Raw genomic sequence first — 24,099 nt, 5'->3', positions numbered from 1 at the left:
AAAACTAAAATTAAACTAATATTAAAGGGAAATGAAATAAAAAAATACTTAAAGAAGATAAATAAAGATAAAAGTGAAAATATAAATAATAAATAAAATTTTTTTAAACAACGTCATCGCCGGATGGTTCGTGAGGTGGTGATGGCGATGAGATGTGAAGGTGCTTACAAATCTGATGAAGAGTAGCATCAATGTGCTCAAAACGCTAAAAAGACTACTGCTCAAATTGAGTAAGGCGCTTAGAGATGTCAGAGTATGAAGCCGCCGCATGAACTGGACGATGGATCGGTGGTGGCTGAGATGGTAGGTCCTCATGACATGGAGGAAAATCATCAGTATTGTCCTCTAGGTCCTCCTCCTTGGTGGACTAGAAGAGGCGGTATTGCGGAGGGTAGGCTCCACGTTGTTTCTCGATCATCCTCATATGTAGCATGCTCGAGATGCCCTGTGGGGACATCTGGTCAATGATAGTGAGGGAGGATGATTGTGCCGCTCTGTTGAGGAGCACAAAGTGTCAAGCCAATCTAGTCACATAGGGCCTGATAGAGATGACTCCTCTCCTATGCCATTCCGTCTGATGGCGGATGGCGAGGGCAATGGAATAGGCAAGGTCAAAGACGTGCCCGTTTGCCATGCTCCACAAGAAATAGGATCGTGAGTGTTGACGACACTTGTACTCTCTCACTGTCCTGTCAGAGTGTGGGCCAAGATGGCATGTAGGTATTGCAGGGATAGGGCGAGGGACGACGCCTTAGAGCGGCTAGGATCATAGGTGGTCGAGACAGGGAGAAGGTCCTTCTAGCACTTTGAGGGAAAGTAATGGATGTGGCGATGGAAGGTGTCGAGTTTGTTGTCATTCATGAACTCCTCTGTGTACAACCCTAGTGCAATTCCAAACTTCGGTATGCTCAACTGGCGCACTAGACCACCAAGGCGGAACTGGACTATTCCAGGATCGTCGAAGTTTGTCATGATGACTTGAAGATGGAAGGTCGAGCAGAGTTCCATCGTGAGCTCGAGGTATGTCAGCTCGATGATCTCAAAGAAGAGCCCCCAAGGTTTAGTCGTCAGGAGGGCTCGGACCGCGTCAGCCATCTGAATTTGTTCGAGTGTGGCCCAGTCAATGTAGAGGCCCATACCTAGGGGTCGGGCCCGTAATATCTGAAATAGTTCCTCCTGGGGTCCCAAGGAAAACTGGAAGAATGGATGTCTGATTTCGACAATGGGACCCGAAGAGGATGCTGGTCCTTTCCTTTTTTATGAGGCAGGGACGGTAGTTTTTTTACCACGATTCGACATGATATCTGTAATGAAAACATGAAAAAGATAACAAGAACTAGCGAATTCAAGAAACAATTATGAATATAGTTAAACTAACTAATCTAATCAACTAAACAATACTCAGTCAAAATTAGTTCAATCTAGATGATAAGAGTCTATAGCAAATGTCATAAGAAAAGCATGATTATTTTTTCAACATGGAATGAATGAATTAGATTCTATGGAAACACAAGAAAGAATGAATGTTCCAGAAAACTTTGAATAAAATGGCAAAACATAAGTATGACTATAGTGAGAACTATGAACATTAATTAGAAATCAGCCAAAGAAAACTAGAAAAATCATATAAGAGATAAAGAAAATAGAGAGAAAAGAGTGAACAAACGTGGTATGTTGATATAGGGAGGAGTTTGTAATGTCTGGGGTAGAGCTGTGGTCAGCGTACGGGCGTGGCAAAGAGGGCGTGTGACAGGAGACCGGCGGCTAGGGTTGGGTTTTGGGGAAGGGGATGATGAATAGTGAGGGTTTTATATAAATTTTTGGTCACACGGCAGTGGGGCAGGCCAGTGTGCCCTAATTTTTGCCCGTGTGTTTCGCAAATTTTTTAAATTTCGGCGCAGTTGAGACTCACACATTCCTGTGCTCTTTGGGCGTGTTGGTGCCCACGACCGTGTCGCACGACCGTGTCCTACGTTGTTCACTTCTCCCACACCCATGTTGTTTTATCAGTCTTGAGCACGGATGGTGGGCATGGGTGTGTTGCATGACCGTGCTAAATTTTCAGTTTAAACCATGGTTCCTAGACACGGGCGTGTCACACCGCCGTGTTGGTTTGTCAGACTTGCCCACGCCCACGTCGCATTGCCGTGGCCACGTATCGCATCTCGTGCTAAGGAAAAATTTTTCCCTATTTTTACACAGCCATATCGCACGGCCGTGTCTCCTCCCGTGTGCTCTACCATGGGGACTAGAGAACCTATGTTTCAATGAATCAGTTAGTGATTAGATGTTAAAACTAAAATTTTTAAAGAATTTATCATCGATAGTGCTTGGGTTGCCTCCCGAGAAGCGCTTATATATAGTATAAGCTTGACTTACCTTTTTGGTGCATGGTCAGGGTGGTGCGAGGAGTTTACACTCCTCATCCCTGCTATCAATTTTATCAACATAAGGTTTAAGATGAGTACTGTTTACCTTGAAAGTGCCGAATTTGGGATGAATTACCTCGACTGTACCATATGGGAAAATATTGAGTACCGTAAGAGGGATTGCTCCGCTAGGTTCAGAAGCAGCAATGCGAGGGTCTGCTGCATCTAGTAGTACTTTGTCTCCAACCTTAAGCTAATTTGGTGCGACATTGAGATCGTCATGGCGTGGTTTTGGTTTATCGTGTGTCCTCGATTTATGTGCCCACTATTCATCTAGTTCCTTGATTTGTAGCCTCCTTTCTTCATACAGAGGTCCTTTTTTGTTGCTTGAACATAGCTCATGTAGGTTCTTCGAACTTATTTCCTGCAAAGTAGGTTGCACCACATGGTCTGTTTTAGTAGAATGGTTTATACAACCACCTTCAAGTTTTGATGTGTTACTCATATTACGAGCTTGAAGGGTAATTGTTTCATGTCCCACATGAAGTGTGAGTCCACTTATGCCAACATCAATTATTGTCAATTGGGCCTCTTTAAAATTAAAGGAACGTTACTATCCTCCTATGTCTAGAACAACGAAATCAACTGGGAATATAAATTTGTCAATTTTAACGAGTACATCTTCAATGATCCCCCTAGGAAATCTAATTGTTTTATCGGCTAATTGAATACTCATCCCAGTTTGTTTGGGTTTCCCAAGACCTAGTTGCTTAAACATTTTGTAAGGCATAACATTGATACTAGCCCCTAAATCAGCCAAAGCATTATTAACATCTAGGCTGCCAATTAAACAGGGAATCGTAAAACTCCCTGGATTTTTTAATTTGTTGCCCAGCTTATTCTGCAGTATGGCTGAGCAAACCGCATTTAGCTCCAATAAACTGTAAGTTAATATGTAACTTCTTTAATAATTTAAGGAATTTACCGAATTTTTCATCTATACGATCTTTCCTTGTTGCATTGGGATATGGCACACAAGGTTTGTACTCTTTACTTATCGATTTCTGGTCATCGTGGTCCACCTCACCTTTACCTTTAATTACCACAATTTCTTGCCTGGGTTTTGGTTTTGGTGCAACTAACCCTTCCTCACCTTGAATGTTAATCGCATTGAGCTACTCCTTTGGGTTAAATTAAGTGTTACTCGGCAGGCTACCTTGTGGTCGTTCAGATATCAATTTAGCGAAATGACCTATTTGAGTTTCAAGCCCTTAGATCGTTGCTTGTTGATTCTTAAGTGCTGTCTCGATATTTTGAAAACGAGTTTCTCACACCGAGATGAATTTTTTTAGCATCTCCTCAAGGTTCGACTTTTTCTCTTGTTGGTAGGGTGGCTGTTGGAAGCCTGGAGGTGATGGTCTCTGATTCCCTTGGCCTCCCCATGAAAAATTTCGGTGGTTCCTCCAACCTACATTGTAAGTGTTACTGTAAGGATTATTTTGGGATCAAGAATTATTGCCCATGTAATTTAACTGCTCGTTCTCTATGTCGTGGCCATCGATTGGGTATTCTGAATTGCTTGATTCGCCTCCACTTGCTTTGCACTGCATTACTGGGTGAACCTATGAAGAACCAAGAAAACAGTCAATTTTTCTATTCAAAAATTCTACCTGATTAGATAGCATGGTGATTGAATCGACGTTAAAAACGCCGTCTGTTTTCGTTGGCTTTGTCCTCATGACTTGCCGCTGATAATTGTTTAGTGACATCTCTTCTATAAATTCATAAGCATCCTCAGGTGTCTTATTATTGATAGTTCTACCAGCGGCTGCGTCGATCATCTGTCGAGTCGAAGGATTCAGGCCATTGTGAAACGTTTGAACCTGTAGCCAGAGTGGTAACCCATGGTGAGGGCACCTTCTCAACAGATCCTTGTATCTCTCCCATGCATCGTAAAGTGTTTCGAAATCCATCTGTACAAAAGAGGAGATATCATTACGTAATTTGGCTATTTTGGCCGGTGAAAAATATTTTAATAAAAACTTTTCGGTCATTTGTTCCCAAGTAGTGATTGACCCTTGTGGTAACGAGTTCAACCATTATTTAGCCTTATTCCTCAATGAAAAGGGAAACAACCGAAGGTGAATGGCATCATCAGAAACGCCATTGATTTTAAAAGTGTTGCAAAACTCTAAGAAATTTTCCAAGTGAGCGTTGGGATCCTTGTCCTGCAAACCATCAAACTGAACAAACTGTTGGATCATTTGAATGGTGTTAGGTTTCAGTTTAAAATTATTTCCCGCAACAGTAGGCCTAACTATGCTCGATTCAGTTCCTGTTAAAGAAGGTTTAGCATAATCATACATAGTTCGTGGAGTAGGATTCTGATTAGCAGTAATTGCAGGAGGTAGCGGATTTTCTTGGTTTTCAGCCATCTCCTCAGTTGTGGTCGAAGTATTGCCCTCTTGCTCTTCCTCTATGTATCTTAAGCTTTACCTTATTTCTCTTCTATTTCTGCGAACTGTGCGATCGATCTCACTATCAAACAGTAATGGTCCCGACGAGTTTCTTCTAGTCATACACTATCAAAGCCTGCCAGGAACGAAGAAAAGAAAAATTAGAAAAGAAAATAAAAATTTAAATTGCAAATAAAGTAGAATGGCTAAAGTAATAAAAATTGAGTGTTCCTAATATCCTAGTTCCCTGGCAACGGTGCCAAAAACTTGATACATGATATTCGCGATAGGTTTTAAAAATTTATAATTAATCGTTCTTGAAACTAACTATTATCACGATGAAGGCAAGTGTACCATCGAACAGTAGTATAGCTTTAGCGAGACTGGATAGTCGAACCCAAAGGAACCAAGAGTACTAGTAATTACTCTCTTTTGATTATCTAACCTAAAAATTAAGGGATTTGTTTATCTAGACTAATTAACTAAACTAAGGGTGCACAGAGAAAATTTGGAAAAATCTTTTGGGAAAACTCGATTGATTAAGACAATACCCAAGGAAAAATCCACCTAGACTTCACTTGTTATTTGACTCTGAATCAGATGATTTATTCATTTGACTTGATCCGTAGAAATCTCTAAGTTATTGTGACAACCCGAATTAGGGCCTAATCGGAATAGTGGTTTCGTGACCACAAATTCGAGATAGAAATAATTGTTTTATAATTATTTTGAGGTTTATGATATGATTGCATGATTGTGTGAAAATTTCGTGATGAAATTCTATGCCTAAAGTGCTTAAATTGAAAGTAGGGACTAAATCGAATAAGTTGCAAAATTTGCATCCCTAAGTTTTAGTATGAAATTGTTTTGGAATATTAATTTGGAGGTCTTAAATAGAAATTTTACCAATTTTAAGTTCATGGACAAAATTAGGACATGGAAGGAATTTTGAAAGTTTAGTAAGGAGGGCATTTTGGTCATTTGGATATTAAATGAAATAAAATGGGAAAAATAACACAAAATTGATCATCATCCTCCTTAGTTGCTGCCGAATTCTCCCTCTCTCCATAGCTAGGGTTTCTTCTATTTTCAAGCTCCATAGTAAGTGATTTCAAGCCCGCTTTTAATGTTCTTTACGCTTTTGGAATCCGGAAGCTCGATTAAGCTTATGCTAGTAATAATTTAACCTAGGGTTCATATTGGGAAAAATAACCATAGGTGAAATTTGTGTATTTTGATGTTTTATGATAGAATATGAGGTTTTAAATTATGTTAAATAACTTGTGCTACTCGGTTTTAAGTGAAAACGAGTAAAAGCAAGATAACCTAAAAATACCTATTGTTCATAACTATATGATAGAGTGAGAATTTGATGTTGTTGTAGAAGAGAAAATGTTCAGCATATCATAAAACATAAGAATAAGGGCTGAAATTAAATTCCGAGCCTAGGGGCAAAATTGTAATTTTGTAAAGTTAGGGGCAAAAATGTAATTTTTCCATGATGTGATTTTGGATTTAAATAAATAGTATGAGTATTAAATGAGCTAAATGTGTTATTATAGATCAAGAAAGACGCGAATTGATCTCGAACAGGGAAGGAAAAGTTTTGGACTAAATTGCAAAATTTCCACATTTTGCACCAAGGTAAGTTTGTATGTAAATATTACAATAATTTCATGTACATTCTTATATTTCAGCCTATTATATAAATATACTAGCTGATGTTAAAATATAAATCGACTATTGGAAGAATGGAAATAAATATAGAGAGAGATCCAAGGTTGAACATTCTGAGAGATCGAATGAAATAGAGAGGCGTAGCTAGGTCACATGTATGATGCCGAGTGCACATCATGTGTACAAGAAAGCTACGAGACACCTCAGAGTAGCTAGGTCACATGTGTGATACGAGATGTATCCCATGTAGACAAGAGAGCTACGTGAAAGATAAATGTAGCTAGGTCGCATGCGTGATTCCAAGTGAAGGACACCATGTAGACAAGAGAGCTACGAGACAAATCGGCTAGGTCGCATGAGTGGTACTAAGTGTTCACCATGTGTACAAGAGAACCGAACTAAATGAAGTATGATGGTGGGGATGTGTGCTGAAACCATTAAATATCGAGGATTGATCCGAATTGTTCAACGGGATGGTTTTGTGGTGATTTGTAGTTTGGACCTACACCTTTGGTGAATGAAATGTGGTGAAAACGATTTGTGGTATATACATATATAAGATAAAATGAGGTTAGCATAAAGAATGTGTGAAAAGTGAAATTAGCATTAAAACTGCTTTTAGATGGTAGCGAAAGGACGTGATTTTGAAAAATCACCAAAATAGGAGGAATATAATTAGAAGTTGAATGAGATGTGAAATTAAAGTTTAATGAGTCTACTTTCATGTAAAAGAAACAGAGCAAGCAAAGGAATTCTATATTTTGAGATATTTACAATTGTATGTGACTTGCTCAGATGAATACGTGATCCCTGTTCCAACTTTGAAAAATCATTAAAAATTGTACAAACCTAAATTCCTTATTGAGACTAGTTTTAAATGAAATAGACTTGTGGTTGTTTGAATTGTGTCTTGAGAGAAATTCAATTCAGTAGTGAACAGAGGTCGATCACGAAATGTAATAGGGAAACTTTAACTAATAAACTGTACTAATCGGCTGAACCAAAATTATAGAAAACAATTTGCAAAAAGCTTTATGAGTCTAGATTCAGGAAATTTTACGGATTTGAATTTGAGTTTTGTAACTCGATTTACGATTTATTTAGTGAATATGACGCAATGAGACAACTTAATCAAAGTGGAATGAATAGTGAAGTTAAAGTAGATATACTTGAATTGTTGTGTAAACATGTTAGATTCTTTAATTAGTATTTACATACTTACTTACTAAGCTATAAGCTTACTTTGTTTCTCTCTTTTGTCTTATAGTGTCCTCCGGCTTGCTCAGGAGTTAAGGATCGTGAAGATCTACCCGCACTATCATACTTTAGGGTATTTGAACTAAACGTTTTGAATTATGGCATGTATAGTAGGCTTAATTATTTTGTTACGTGTCATATTTATCTAGGTTTAAAATATTAGTTACTGATTTCGACCAGCTACTTTGTACAAGCCATTAAAGTTGGCTAATATTGTTCAAGACATATGTTATACGATGCACTATCAAATTGGATGACATATTTATATTTCTGTTATGTTTAATGGTATGTGTTATGTTCGGTAATACCTTGTATCTGCTCCTACGACAGAATCAGGTAAGGGTGTTACATTTAGTGGTATCAGAGCTATGGTTTAGTCGGTTCTCGGACTAATAAAGTGTGTGTAAAAGTCTAGCTATACATGCCATAAAAATATTGTGATAGTGTGGTGACTCCTGATTATTCTAAATTGTGTTTTGTTTTAATATAGTAATGGATCCTGAAGGAACTGCGGCTGATGATGCTGCTAGTAATGCGCCGGCTCCCGTTCAAGGGACCGCGCCTGTGGAAAGTAGACCGAGACATTGAGACAAGGAGATGAGGCTCGGATGCCTTTCTCCAAATGATGAACAATTGGTATATCAATTAATTCGAGCAAATCTAAATGCTCAACCTCCTCCACCCCCTCCTATACCTCAGACGATTCTTGTAGCTGCTCAAGGTATAGATTTGGTAAGAATGAACAAGCCTCCGGTTGACAAGATTCGAAAACAAGGGGCCGAAGAGTTTAGAGCAAAGGTCGATGATGATCCTGAGAAAGCGGAATTCTGGCTTGAAAATTCTACCCGTGTATTTGATGAGCTCTCATGTACACCCGAGGAATGCTTAAAGTGTGCTGTATCACTTTTGAGAGATTCGGCTTACCACTGATGGAAGACTTTGGTTGCAGTGGTGCCAAAAGAAAAAGTTACTTGGGATTTCTTCCAGAAGAATTTAGAAAGAAATACATAAGTCACGATTTATTGATCAAAACGGAAAGAGTTCCTTGAATTGAAGCAGGGAAAATGTCCAGAAGCAGAGTATGAATGCAAATTTGTAAGACTCAAAGAAGTATGCCCAGAATGTGTGTCCACCGAGGCTATTATGTGTAGAAGATTTGAAGATGGGCTGAATGAGGATATTAAAGTGCTTGTAGGAATTTTGGAGTTGAAAGAATTTGTAGTATTGGTTGATCGAGCTCTTAAAGTCAAGAATTGAACAAAGAAAGAAGAAAAGTCGCTATTGAGGCTCGAGATGTCGAAAAAGACAGATAAGCAAGCCATTTCAATCTCAACCAAAGAGGTCCAAAGAGACAAACCCTCGAATGACAGTTTCAATTGGGGATTCACACAGAGATCGTGGTAGAGCATATTCGGGTCTAAAGCTCAAGCTACTTGGTGGCAAGTGTGGGTAATGTGCGACCTAGAAAGCCCGAGTGTCGACAATGTGGCGAGCAACATTATGGTGAGTGTTGGGGACCGAGCGAGCTTGTTTCAAAGTGGTTCTCGTGAGCATTTTATTAGAGATTGTCCGAGAAAGTTAAAGAAGAAAGATTTCGAGTGCTAGATGAATACCACCGCTAGTAGAGGTAGACCACCGAGAAATACTGGAGGTGGGACTAGTAGTAAACCGTGATGAAAGATTTAACGGCAAGATCGTAAGCTAGAGCACCTACTAGAGCTTATGCTATACGTGCGAGAAGATGCATCATCTCCGATGTCATTCTTGGTACATTTTCTCTATGATACTATTGTTATTGCATTGATTGATCCCGGTCCACTCATTCCTATATTTGCATGAATTTAGTATCCAATAAAAAGTTGCTGTTGAATTTATCGAGTTTACGATTAAAGTGTCGAACCCTTAGGCCAATATGTGCTAGTTGCAAGAATTGCCCATTAATGATTCAAGGTCACTGCTTTCCGCCAACTTGATGTCATTACCATTTGGTGAGTTTGACGTTATCTTGGGAATGGACCGTTAACATTGTATGATGCTAAGGTAGATTGTAAACAAAAGACACTAGAGTTGAAATGTGAAAATGGAGAAATTACGTGGGTTGAAACAGATGAATCAAATAAATTGCCTATGGTGATTTCGCACATGTCCGCACGTAAATACATGAGAAAAGGTGTGAAGCTTATCTAGCTTATGTAATGAATATTGAGTTGCCTCAACTGAAATTTGAATCGATCGATAGTCTGTGAGTTTCGGATGTATTTCGGAGGAATTGCCTCAGGTTGCCTCCGAACGAGAGATAGATTTTGCCATTGATTTGTTGCCTTGCATCGCACCGATCTCGATTGCTCCATATAGAATGGCTCAATGAATTAAAAGAATTGAAGGCTCGATTCAGGAGTTAACAGACAAGGGATTTGTGAGACCGAGTTTCTCCATTTTCGGCTTGTTGCTTACTATTTTTACTCTCCTATGCTCACCTAAGTATAAAACATGAAATTAAAGGATTAGGAGCATTGAATTCACCAAATCTAAGGAGAAACCATCCATAAATGTGCTAGGCATAGGATAAAAATATGTATAAATTACGGTTTATCAAGCAGCATATAGTGTCTAAAGCTCAAACCACTTCTATTGTAAGTGTTGGTAGTGCTCGATCAAATAGACCAGAATTCTCAGAGTGCGGTAGATGTCATTTCAGTGAGTGCCGAGGTAATGAAAGAGGTTGTTTTAAATGTGGGTCGTTGGACCATTTTATCCATAGCTGTCCCGAGATGGTCGAGAAAGATAAGGATCAAGGTGTGAGATTGGGTAACGCTCTTTAGAGGGGTAGACCATATAAGAACCCGGAAAGTGGAGCTAGTAGCAGAGGTGCACCAAGAGATGCTGCTGTAAGGTTTGAGCGTAGAGTGCCTACAAGGACTTACGCCATTCACCCCCGTGAAGAGGCTGCGTCTCCCGATATGATTATGGGTACCTTTTCTATCCATGATATACCTATTGTTTCTTTGATTGATCCGGGATCTACCTATTCCTATATTTTTATGAAATTGATACCCAGTATGAATATGCTAGTCGAGTCCAGGGAAATTGTGGTAAAAGTGTCTAACCCTTTAGGCAAACATGTGTTAGTAGACCAAGTATGTAGAAACTGTCCATTGACAATTAGAGGCCATTGTTTTTCAGCTAACCTTATGCTATTTCCATTTGATGAATTCGATGTAATCCTCGGTATGGACTGGTTGACTTCTCATGGTGCCATAGTGGATTGTGGACAAAAAGTTATTAAGTTAAAATGTGAAAGTAGGGATGTTCTTCGGGTTGAATCAGGTGAAGTGGATAGTTGCCTGTAGTAATATCGTTTTTTACTACGGAAAGATATTTGAGAAAAGGGTGAAAAGCTTATCTCGGTTTTGTGCTGAATACTCAAGTATTTGAAGTGAAGATCGAGTCAATACCAGTGGTGTGTGAGTACCTGGATATGTTTTTGAAAGAATTGCCCAGATTGCCCCTAATTAGGGAATTTGAGTTTTTTATCGAGTTAGTCCCTGGTGCGGCACCTATCTCGATTGTTCCATATAAGATTGCTCCGACAGTTAAAGGAGTTGAAAGTGCAGCTGCAAGAATTGATGGATAAGGGTTTTGCAAGACTGAGCTATTCTCCGTGGGGTGCTCTGGTACTTTTTGTGAAAAAGAAAGACGGGTCGATGAGGTTATGTATAAACTACAGACAGCTCAACAAGGTGATAGTGAAGAACAAGTATCCCTTGCCAAGGATCGACGATTTGTTTGATCTATTAAAGGGAGCCACGGTGTTTTCTAAGATAGACTTGAGATCCGACTATTACCAGCTAAGAGTTAAGGAGCAAGATGTGTTGAAAACTACGTTTCAGATGAGAGACGAGCACTATAAGTTCCTTATGATGCCCTTTGGCTTAACAAATGCTCCCGCCGTGTTTATGGACTTAATAAACCGTATTTTCTGACCATACTTGGATAAATTTCTTATGGTTTTTATTGATGATATATTAGTTTATTCTTGTGATGAGAGTGATCATGCGGAGCATTTGAGAACTATTTTACAAACTTTAAGAGATAAGCAATTGTATGCTACGTTTAGCAAAAGTGAATTTTGGCTACGGGAATTCAAATTTTTGGGACACATCATATCAAGGGATGGGATTAGAGTTGACCCGAGAAACATCTCTACTATTGTTGAGTGGAAACCGCCAAGGAATGTGTTAGAGATTAGAAGCTTTCCAGAGTTAGCAGGATACTATAGACGGTTTGTTAAAGGGTTCTCCATTATAGTTACTCCGATGACAAGGTTGCTATAGAAAGAGGTCAAGTTCGAATGGACAGAAAAGTGCCAACAGAGTTTTGAGACATTAAAGGCTTTGTTAACTGAAGCCCCTGTTTTAGTGCAACTAGAACCAGGAAAAGAATTCATGGTGTATAGCGACGCCTCCTTGAATGGATTGGGGTGCATGCTCATGCAAGAAGGTAAGGTTATAGCCTATGTCTCGAGACAGTTGAAGCCACATGGAAAAACTACCTGACGCACGATTTAGAGATGGCTGCCATCGTATTTGCATTGAAGATTTGGAGACACCACTTGTATGGCGAGAGATGCCGAGTATTCACCAATGCCAAAAGTCTAAAGTACTTGATGAATCAAAAATATTTGAACTTACGACAACGAAGGTGGCTAGATTTGATAAAAGATTACGAATTAGTAATTGACTATCACCTGGAAAAGGCAAATGTGGTCACTGATTGCATTAAGTAGGAAGTCATTCTTTGCCTCGAAAGCTATGAATGCTCAGTTGTTTGTAATTGAGGATGGTTCAATTCTGGCAGAGCTGGGAGCTAGACCTATGTTTCTTCAAGAGATTTGTGAAGCTTAGAAGAGTGATAGAGATTTACAAGCCAAGATGACTCAGTGTGAGACAGTTGACGAACCACATTTTTGAGTTAATACCGATGGTTGTTTGATGTTTCGAGATAGGGTCTGTGTACCTAGAGATGATGAGCTTATTGGGAAATTTCTTCACGAAGCACATAATAGTTGTATGTCAATCCATCCGGGTAGTACTAAGATGTATAATGACTTGAAGAGATTGTATTGATGGTCGGGCATGAAAAGAGACTTATCAGAGTTTGTGTTGAAGTGTTTAATTTGTCAGCAAGTGAAACCTGAGCACCAAGTACCTTTAGGTTTACTTCAGCCTGTGATGGCTCCCGAATGGAAATGGGATCAAATTTCCATGGATTTTATGACGGGATTACCATTGTCACCTAGAAAGAAAGATGCCATTTGGGTCATAGTTATCGACTAACGAAATCAGCTCACTTTGTCACAATGCGTACCGACTATTCACTTGAGAAGCTAGCTGGGTTATATATTTCTGAGATTGTAAGACTTCATGGAGTACCTTTTTCGATTATTTCGGATAGAGAACCAAGATTTACGTCTCGTTTTTGGAAAAGGTTACAAGAGGTGTTGGGAACAAAGCTGAATTTTAGTACTGCTTTCCATCCGCAAATTGACGGCTAGTCAGAGAGGGTAATCTAGATTTTAGAAGACATGTTGCGGTGTTGTATTCTCAAGTTCCAAGGCATTTGGGAAAACTACTTACCACTAGTTGAATTTGCCTACAACAATAGTTATCAGTCGAGTTTGAAAATGGCACCTTATAAAGCTCTGTATGGGTGAAAGTGCGGAACGCCCTTGTATTGGACAGAACTTAGAGAAAACCAGATTCACGGGGTCGATTTAGTCAAAGAGACCAAAGAGAAGGTTAAGGTGATTCGTGATTGCTTAAAAGCCGCTTCGAATAGATAGAAATCCTATGCAGATTTGAAATGAAAAGAGATCAAGTTTTAAGTCAGTGATAAGGTGTTTTTGAAAGTGTCTCCATGGAAGAAAGTCCTTCGATTCTGTAGGAAAGGCAAATTAACTCTACGATTTATTGGACCTTATAAGGTGACTGAGAGAATTGGACCAGTAGGATACCGATTAGCCTTGCCTCGTGAGTTAGAGAAAATTCATTATGTGTTCCATGTATCGATGTTGCATCGCTATCGATCTGACCCATCACACGTGATTTCACCGGAAGAAATCGAAATAAGTCTGGATACGATCTATGGTGAAGAACTGATCAAGATTTTGGACCGAGAGATCAAGAAATTGAGAAAAAAAAGTGTAGCACTTGTTAAAGTATTATGGCATAGACATGGAGTCAAGGAAGCTACATGGGAACCCAAGGAGGCAATGAGAGATCAATACCTGAACTTATTCACCGATAAGATTTTTGGGGACGAAAATCCCTAAGAGAGGGAGAATTGTAACAACTTTTTGGCCTAATCGAAACAGTGGTTTTGGAACCATAAATCCGTGGTCAAGAAATTAATTTTAATATTATTTTATGTGTTTTAGCATAGTTATATGAGTGCATGAAAATTTTGGACAATTAATTTTAGCGATTGGAAGCTTAATTTTGAAAAAGGACTAAATTGCATAAAGGTAAAAAGTAGTAATTTGCTAGAAAATGGTGTTAGATGGCCATGGATTATAAAGTAGAGGTATTTAATGTGCAAATACTCCAATGTTTAAGGCATAGCTGTCCATTGAGACAAAGAAAGCCAAAAAAATCAAGGGCTGTTGGCATTAGGTGATGTATTTGAATAAATAAATAAAATAAAGAGAAAAATATTTTCATCTTTTTACTCTTCCCACTTCCACCGATATTTCCTCCAAGAAATAGCCATGGGAGCTTGAAACTTTCAGTCACTTATTCCTCTCTCAAGTAAGTGATTTAGATGGTTATTTTTGATGATTTTGGTATTTTTAAAACCCTTGTAGCATGAGCTATCTATTGAGGGGACTATTTTGCAAAATGGTTGAAAGCTTAGAGATTCACCATGAGAGCATTTAAGATATTTACTGAAATATTATGGAAGGAAATGAATCTTAGTTGTTTAACAAACAACTTTTGTGAAATGGTGTTCATGAAAAAACACCTAAAAATGATTGGTTTGTAGTAATTGTAAAATAGATAGTAATGTTGTGAAATAATGGAAATTTTGGGTTGCTATAAGAGTAAAAAAGGTTCGGCTAGGTTTAAAACATGAAGAAATTCAATAAAAATCGTGTAAAATGGTCATTTTGTGAAAGTCTACGGGTAAAATGGTCATTTTGCCAAAAATGTGAATTTTTTATTGTTTAAATTTATTTAGTGATTAAATGAGTGAATTTTTTTTTAGATCAAGAAATACAAATTTTGAACCTAGACCAGGGAAAGGCCAAGCAAGTTGATTAGATCGACTAGTCGCCTACGTTTTGTAATTCAAGGTAAGTTGCTTGTAAATATTTCAACTATATTGCATTTATGAACTAATAAATTTATATAGCATGAAATGTTAAATTGTGATTGTGGAATTGCATGATGAGAATGATATAGTAAAATCCCGGTTGAACCTTCAGAATAGATTGGATATTCTGTGCCGTAATATTAGGGTTATTCGAGAGCTAGTGTAAGACCATGTCTGGCGTCAGCCTTGATACAAGATAGTCAGTGTAAGAACATGCCTAGGACATGGCATCGGCATTGATGTGATAGCTAGTGTAAGACCATGTCCGGGATATGGCATCGGCACTGATAGATTAGAGCTAGTGTAAGACCGTGTTTGGGACATGGCATCAGCTATGAGATGTGTCAGTGTAAGACCATGTCTTGGACATGGCATTAGCACAGATGGACGAGAGTCAGTGTAAGACCATGTCTAGGACATGGCATCAGCCTCGACATACGAGAGCTAGTTTAAGACCATGTCTGGGACATGGTGTCTGGCTCAATACATGATAGTCAGTGTAAGACCATGTCTGGGACATGGCATCGACTTTGATACGTGAGCTAGTGTAAGACCATGTCTGGGACACGGCATCGGCTTCCTACCCTACGTATAACGCTTATCGGATATCTTTTAATATTCTAATGGTTCAACAAAAAATCGAAAGTTATGTTTGGAATGAGAAATGCTATGACCATGTTGTGAGTGTACAGGTACCTAAACGATATTTATAAGCATTAAGCTCGAATTGTACTGTGTAAATTTGTATGGGTGAAAATGAGTAAGTTATGCCTATGCATGTTTTTCAATATGTGCAAATGATGATATGTTGTGAATAAATTATCGCATGGTAATTAGTAGTAAATTATTTATATGCAACTTACTAAGCTTTGTGCTTACTCTATTTCCTTTCCATTTTCTTATAGTGCCACCTAAATAGCTCGTGGATCAAAGAACGTCGGAGACCTCGTTCACACTATCCATTAAAGCACTTGGTATAGGTAGTTTTAACATTTTGAATATGGCATGTATAGGACCTTATAATTTTGATTAAGTGTCATATTTTTTTGGAGCCAAAGTGTTGGCTTGCCTTAGAATTTGACTCATTTTGTATAAGGTCATGAATGATGACTAATATTGAAAGTTGATATATGAAAATGAAAAGGTCTTTCATGAATGTGAAATTGCTGGTATGGTTGAACATGTGAATTTTAGTGCATGGATAGCAAAGTGCATAAATTGGTTGCTTAAGTATATGTGAAATGTGTATAGGCCATAGTTGTGGTTGTTTGGTTGAGAAATCATGTTATGTTGGACTATGGTATGATGGATGGTGTTAGATTATGTTGCAGGGTGGCAAAAAGGCTTGGTAAATAGCCTTATATCATCCATACGAGTAGACACAGGGGCGTGTGTCTAGGCTATGTGTGACACACGATCTACCTCATGGGTATGTGGCTCGACTGTGTGTCCCCTGCACCTTAAAATTTCAAGTCAGTATGCATGGTAGTAAACAACGGGTAGAGACATGGCCGTGTGTCTTAACCGTGTGGAGTACACGACCTCTAGGCACGAGCGTGTGCCTTAGCTGTGTGCCCTTAAATGGTTGCTGATGTCAGAAACAGAATGTCAAGGTTTTTAGACATGGGCTAAGGTACAGGCGTGTCATGGCCGTGTGAGGGACAGGGGCCATGGACACGGGCTTGTGCAGCCAGTGTGAAAACCCCTGCAGGTTCAAATTAGAAAATAAATTTGTACGGGCTATGATCGCGTGATTCGTAACAAGAAATATATATTTATAATGAAGATCAAACCTAGACTAACTATTATCATGATGAAAAGGCAAGCGCACCTATCGAACAATAGTATAGTAATGGCAAGACTGGGATATTGTACCCAAGGGAACCAAAAGTACCAGTAATAACTATCTTTTTATTATCTAGCCTAAGAATAAAAAGGTTTGTTTTAGTTAACTAATTGTTTAAACTAAGAACGCACAGAAAAAAGAATTGGGGAATTGCTTTTGGGAAAACCGATTGACTTGAGACAATACCTAAGGAAAAATCCACCTAAACTTTACTTGTTATTCTGGCTCCGAATCGGACGATTTATTCATTCAACTTGTTTCGTGGAGATCCCTAAGTTATGTTATTATCCCTATTCAAGACTAATAACATCTAATCCCTAGATTGAATAATCGAGACTTTTCCCTAATTAACACTCTAGGGTTGCATTAACTCAATCTATGGATCCCCTTATTAGGTTTCTCCCTAATCTTGCAAAATCTTGCCACCCTATTTCTAGGCGTGCAATCAACTGCGCTTAATTATGGCAAATGTACTCTTAGATAGAGTCTATTACTCCTTTGAATAAGAGTGTGTCTTAAATTAGTATCCTGGGATGTCAAAACAAGAATTAAGAACACATAATTAAGAACAAGTTAAATATTTAACATACGATTCAGAAAATAATAACAAGATTTGTCTTAGGTTTCATTCCCCTTAAGTATTCAGGAGATTTAGTTCATAACTAAATAAGAAAACATCTTAGAAGAATAAAGAATACAAAACATAAAGAAAACCCAAAACTCTTGAAGGGGAATTGAGGAGAGATCTTCAGTCTTGATGATGAATTCAGCTTCTGAGATAGATCAATCAGCTTCTTTAGGGTAATTCCTTTCCCCTCTTCTTCGTCTCCCCTTTTCTCCTCCTCTAGTGCATATTTATAGGATTTGGAATGCCTAGAAACCCTCCAAAGTGGCCTTTTCTGAATTGGACTTAACTTGGGCTCGGCAGGGACACGCCGTGTGACGTTATTGCCAGGCCGTGTTCAATCCGTTAAATTGCACACGGCCGTGTGGGTCAATGGCTAGGCCGTGTGAATCGTGAAAGCCTTGGTCGACACCTTCGAAAGACACGGGCATGTGATCTGCCCGTGTGGCAAGGCTTAAGCCGTGTCATCTTCTCGATTTGGTCTGTTTTGTCCCTTTTTGGCTCCTTTTGACTCTTGGTGCTCTCTTGAGTACAAAACATAAAATTAAAGCATTAGGAGCATCAAATTCACTAATTCTAATGAGAAATCATCTATAAAATGCATTAAACATGGGGTAAAAATATGTAAAATTTACGGTTTATCAAATACCCCCACACTTAAGCATTTGCTTGTCCTCAAGCAAAATTCTCAACTCATAATCAAAATAAATCCTTCTCAACTTATAATTTCTATCAATAATATCTCAAATTAATCCATAGGTAATCATATATTAAGAATTTAACTAAAAGAACATAAAAGTTTCAATCATTCTAAGTTGAGCATTTTATCCCGAAAATATAAGTGTCTTCCCTCATCTAAGTAATTACCTTTAATTCAGAATATCACAGAGTTTTACATCCTCACTAAAGATTCACTCAAATCACTCGAGGTGTTTTAAGGACAATAAAGGAAGCACTCAATAGTCAATAATGGAAAGTCATTACCATAGGCTTGCATGAAAATCAAATCTCCACCACTTTAATTTTAAGATGATACATCAATCAAAAGGTCTTTAGAGGGTTGTAATGAGGCTTGGTTAGGGGGTGTGGTAACAAGCTGAAAGAAAGGGTTAGAATCAAGATTGAATTGAAAAGTTGCCTAACTAGAAAAAGAGTTAATCTTCACTTGCGTACAACAGAGCTTCTGTAACAGCCCAAAATTGACCCTAGTCGGAATGTGGTTTCGGGACCACAAAACCGAGGCATAAAAATAATTAAAAATTTATTTTGATGCCTATAATATGTGTGTGCTCATGTATGACATTTTATGATGATTGATTTAGTGTTATAAAGGTGAATTTCACTAGAAAGGACTTGTGTGAGAAAATTTAGAATTGAGATAGGCAAATGTGGAAGTGGTCTATTGATGCACACTAGGAAATGTTGTCCTTGCATGTCAAATTCCCCAAATTTGACTATAGTGGCCGCCAAGGTGGGCATGATGGGCAAGGGAAAACATGTTTCCAACATGTTTGGCTAGTGAGTTATGTAGGAAGTATTATAATAAAAATAAGCATAAAAAATGAAAAAAAAAAGAGAAAGATGAGCTTGGATGCCCTTGTTGCCGTGAGTGTGGAGAAAGAAAGAAGAATTTTTGTTCATCATTTTCATTTCCTTTGGGCTGAAAATTCTAAGGAGGAAGGAAGGAATTCTTGTTTCATGTTGGTTTGGAAGAGGTTTAGGAGGAGGTTTGGCCATACTTGTACCTAGATTAAGGTAAGTTTGATGTTTTGCCATGAGATTCATGTATATTTTAGTTGCTAGCTTGATGTTCTTGTTAGCCCATGGTCCAAATCTTTGTTATGTCATGGGAATGAAATTCGCCAAAGTGAATATGGTGTTAATGCCATTGCATGCTAAATATCAAGCTTGATAATGATTCATGTGATGGTAGATTGAGGATTCTTAGATTTTCTTTTAGCATTTTTGAATGAGATACTAAGTTTTTGTTTAACCATGACCAAATTGAAACGGTATGGTGTTGTGGTATTCGCCATGTTGTATCCATAAGTATGATTCATGCATGTTGCATGGTAAGTAAGATTTAAGCTTTGGATATGTGTGTATATTTGGATATAAGCCACTTGAGAATTCGCCATTGCACCTACATGAATATATGTTTGCACATGATGAATTGGTATGACATGTATACTATTTTAAGGTGTCTATTTGCTTGTGATGTTGTTTCTGGTTATGAAATAAATGAGAGATGTGTATAGAACTACAATATGTAATGCGTTAATTAGGAAAATGTATGCTGTTTTTTTGTGTAGTATTAAGTGTAAAATTTGCCTCCACATAGACATGCATATTCGCCAAAGGAAGTAGATTGGTGTGCATGTATTCGGTTAGAGGCAACCATATTGAAGCCTTATCTTGGCTTAGATTGTTGACCAAATGGGTAATAAGTGAGGATGGTTGCGAATATACAAACATACATATGCATGTGTAATTGAATTATGAATGTTTAGCAAGAGGGTTAAACTAGTTGATTTATTGATTAAGCTCAAGGAGTTAAAGAAGGAGAATCAAGCAAGGGAAAGACGAAGGTCATCGAGTAGCCGACTTGGACTGTTTTACCCAACACAAGGTAAGTCATTAAGCGTATATTTGGTGTTGATTTAAATGATCAATATATATATGCAAATGTGTTTAAATGAGTTGGCGGTAAATGGAAATGTATGTGTATGGAATGATGCCATTGTTGAATGTATAAAGGCAGCAAAATACATAAGGTATTGGTCTCGGCACTAAGTGTGCGGGTATAAATGGACACGGTGACAAGATTGGCACTAAGTGTGCGGGTTTAAAATTGTACAGCACTAAGTGTGCGAGTTTGATTATATAGCACTAAGTGTGCGAGTTGAATACATATAGCACTAAGTGTGCGGATTCACTATATGTTCTTGCATTACAATTGGCACTGAGTGTGCGACATTATCGAGCTAATCCCGGACAGCGGATCGGGTAAGTACCTCGAGCTCTTGACTAATAGAAAATATGTTCATGCTCGGGGTTGAATTTGGTAAGCCTTAAATCTATGTGATGATTGAAATTGTATGGTTGTGGTGGAAAATGAGTTAATGTGTAAAAATGCTTCGATTATCTTGTTGTGTAGAATATGAAATGTGGATGTATGACTTGGTACGAGATTGGACCGAAAGGTCCGAGGTATTATGGTATAGATTCGATATGGACGAGTACCTAGCCTCATTTGTTGTACATGTAGTAGTAACTTTATCGATGGATTGACGAATGCTTATGACTTACTGAGTTGTAAACTCACTCGGTGTTTTCTTGTCACCCATTTTAGGTCTCTTGGACTCGTATTGTTATGTGCTCGAACCGTCGTTGAAGTCATCACACCGCTGAAATCTTGTGGTATTGTTTTTTGTTGTTGAAGAACATTTGGCATGTATAGGCTATTATATTTTGTCGAATTGTGGGTTGTAAACTTTAAGCCATGTGAAAATGGCCTATGTGGTCGCCGAGTGGGATGCTAGAACCTATAGCCACGAGTCTTAGAAACTCAAATTTTGTTAAGGTGGCCATAATTTGTGTCATGTATGATGGATGATTAAGGCCAAGGAAAAATTCATGAAATTGGCATAGTCTACTGCAGTAACTGTTGCGGACAGCAGCAGTGAGATGAGATTGAAAAATCACTAAAAATAGTAGAAGTAGAATTAAATAGTGAGTAAATTATGGAACTGAACCTTGATGAATCTATTTTATATGGATGAAACGAAACGACCATATGAGCAGTATACTGGGAAATATTAAAGTTCTCGTGAGACAGGGCCAGAACGATTTCTGGGTCCCCTGTCGCGAATTTGAAAATTTACCATAAATTATCCAGAAAGAATTAGGAGTCATGCCTTATATGTAAAGATTCCATTTTGAGTCTAGTTTCATTAGAAACAAATGGCACCAGTATTAAAGCCCTGTACAGAAAGATATTCAAGTTTTAACGCGCGGAGGTCAGAGCAGTCAATCCCTGTAACATGGGTGACTTTAACTAATAAACTGTACCAATTGGCCCAACCAAAAATTCTAAAAATAAATCCATGGATGGGTATATGAGTCTAAATTCAGGAAAATTTACGAAACCAGTTTCCGAGTTTTGGAACTCGAGATATGATTTTAAGGCGACGGTGACGCAGTTTTCCAGCCTGTCCAGAAATGCCAAATTGGTCGGTACTTTAAGAGGATTTGTCTCGTTAACCCCTCGTGTCCGACACGGCGCCGGTCACGAGTTAGGGTGTTACAATTTTATTGGTATCGAGCCATGGTTTAGTCGGTTCTAGGACTACCATAGCGCGTGTGAGTCTAGCTATACATGCCAAATTGTTAGCGCTTAATAATGTGATGACTTCGACGGTTGGAAATTTTGTTTTGATTAGCAATGGAACCCGGTAGAGAGACCCTTGGCGGATGACGTTGAAAGTGTAGCGGCTGCTCCTGCGCAAGGGACACCGCCGTTGAGCCTCGATCATCCGCGAATAATCAAAATGAAGGGGCGAAACAAGCCTTCTTCACCATGATGAATGAGTGGGTCGCGCAATATGCCCGAACCAACCCGGCTGTCCAACCATTCCCGAATTTAAATACTCCACCCCAAGAGCCCGCAATGCCTCCGAGCATCGATCCTGTGAGGCTGAGTAAACCACCGTGGACTTGATTAGGAAGCGTGGGGCCGAGGAGTTCAAGGCCATAGTTACTTGATGATGCCGAAAAGGCCGAAGTTCGCTCGATAACACCATTAGAGTGTTAGATGAATCGTCATGCACACCGACGAATGTCTTAAGTGTGCTATATCCTTGTTAAGAGACTCACTTATTATTGGTGGAGGACTTTAATTTCCATAGTCCCAAATGAACGAGTTACTTGGGATTTCTTCCAATCCAATTTCGAAAGAAATACATTAGTCAACAGTTCATCGATCGAAGCGTAAGGAATTCTTGGAACTCAAGCAAGGCCGGATGATCAGATTTGAATACTGAACATGAGTTCGTAAGACTTAGTCGGTATGCTCGGGAGTGTGTGGCTGATGAGGTTGCGATGTGCAAAAGATTTGAAGAAGGATTGAATGAAGAGTTAAAGTTACTAGTGGGAATTTTGGAGATAAAGGAGTTCGTGACACTAGTCGAACGAGCCTGCAAGGCGGAAGAACTTGGGAAGGAGAAGAAGAAGGCTGAATTTGAAGCAAGAGATTACCGTAAAAGATCGACGAGTAAAGCTCCGCTCTCGGCTGTAAAGAGGTTCGGGGAGGACACCAAGAAGTCGAGGACGATCATGGAATTTCCATTAGAGCCCGACCATTGACGGACTCGAGCTACTTCAGTAGCTAGTGTGGGCAATAATCGCCAAGAGAGACCTGAATGCCCCCAATGTGGAAGACGACACCTAGGTGAATGTTGGGGTAAGCCTCATTAATAGGGCTCATTATGGATGCGGTTCAAGGACCACTTCATTAGAGATTGCACGGAGCTAGATGAGAGGAATAAGACGCAAGGTGCAAGACCTAGTGGAACGACGGTGGAGGTAGGCCCCGAGAATCTCTGGAGGTAAGGGTGGTAATCGAGAGGAGCCTCTAACACGGCTGTCCGATCCGAGACCCGTACTCTGCTAGAGCATATGCCATCCGCGCACGAGAGGAGGCATCCTCCCCGACGTTATCACGGTACTTTTACTCTCTTTGATACTATTGTGATTGCATTGATTGACCCCGCTCTACTCACTCATATGTATGTGAAACCTTAGCATCCAAAGAAGACTCTACCGTTGAGTCTATCGAGTTCGTAATTCGAGTGTCAAACCCTTTGGGTCAATACGTGCTCGTTGATAAAGTGTGCAAGAGATGCCCCTAACAATTCGAGAATCCTATTTTCCTCGATCCGATGCTTCTACCATTTAAAGAATTGATGTTATTCTTGGTATGGATTGGTGACCGTACATGATGCAAAGGTGGATCGCAAAAGGAAAACCATTGATTTGAGGAGTGCAAATAATGAGGTAGTCCGAGTCGAGTCTCATCGATTTAAAAGGAGCGCCAATGATAATATCTTCTATGACCGCCGGAGGTATGTGAAAAGGGTGTGAAACATACCTTGCGTATGTGTTTGGAAGTAAAGAGACGGAAAGGAAACTCGAATCGGTACCAGTGGTTTGTGAGTATTCAGATGTTTTTCCCGAGGAGTTACCGGATTGCCACCGGTTCGAGAAGTGGAATTCGCATCGGTTGTACCGGTACTACGCCGATTTCAATAGCCCCGTATCGTATGGCATTAACGAATTAAAGGAATTGAAGGTTCAATTGCAAGAATTGACGGATAGAGGTTTCGCTCGACCGAGTTTTTCTCCATGGGGCGACTGTATTGTTTGTGAAAAAGAAGGACGGAACCATGAGGTTGTGCATCGACTATCGTCAACTCAATAAAGTGACGATAAAGAATAAAT

At 39.0% G+C, this 24,099-nt stretch overlaps 1 non-coding gene across 1 annotated transcript; it reads left to right on the top strand.

Moving 5' to 3' along the window:
- The first annotated feature begins 4,268 nt into the window (after window positions 1-4,268).
- LOC128283222 (small nucleolar RNA R71) lies at window positions 4,269-4,375 on the top strand. Its single transcript, XR_008273564.1, has one exon. It is a non-coding gene; the product is annotated as a small nucleolar RNA R71 (small nucleolar RNA).
- The last annotated feature ends 19,724 nt before the right edge of the window (window positions 4,376-24,099 follow it).

Source organism: Gossypium arboreum, chromosome 10, assembly GCF_025698485.1.
Source record: "Gossypium arboreum isolate Shixiya-1 chromosome 10, ASM2569848v2, whole genome shotgun sequence".
NCBI lineage: Eukaryota > Viridiplantae > Streptophyta > Magnoliopsida > Malvales > Malvaceae > Gossypium > Gossypium arboreum.
The sequence above is the reverse complement of the archived record's forward strand: the minus strand, read 5'-3'. Positions and strand labels throughout refer to the sequence as shown.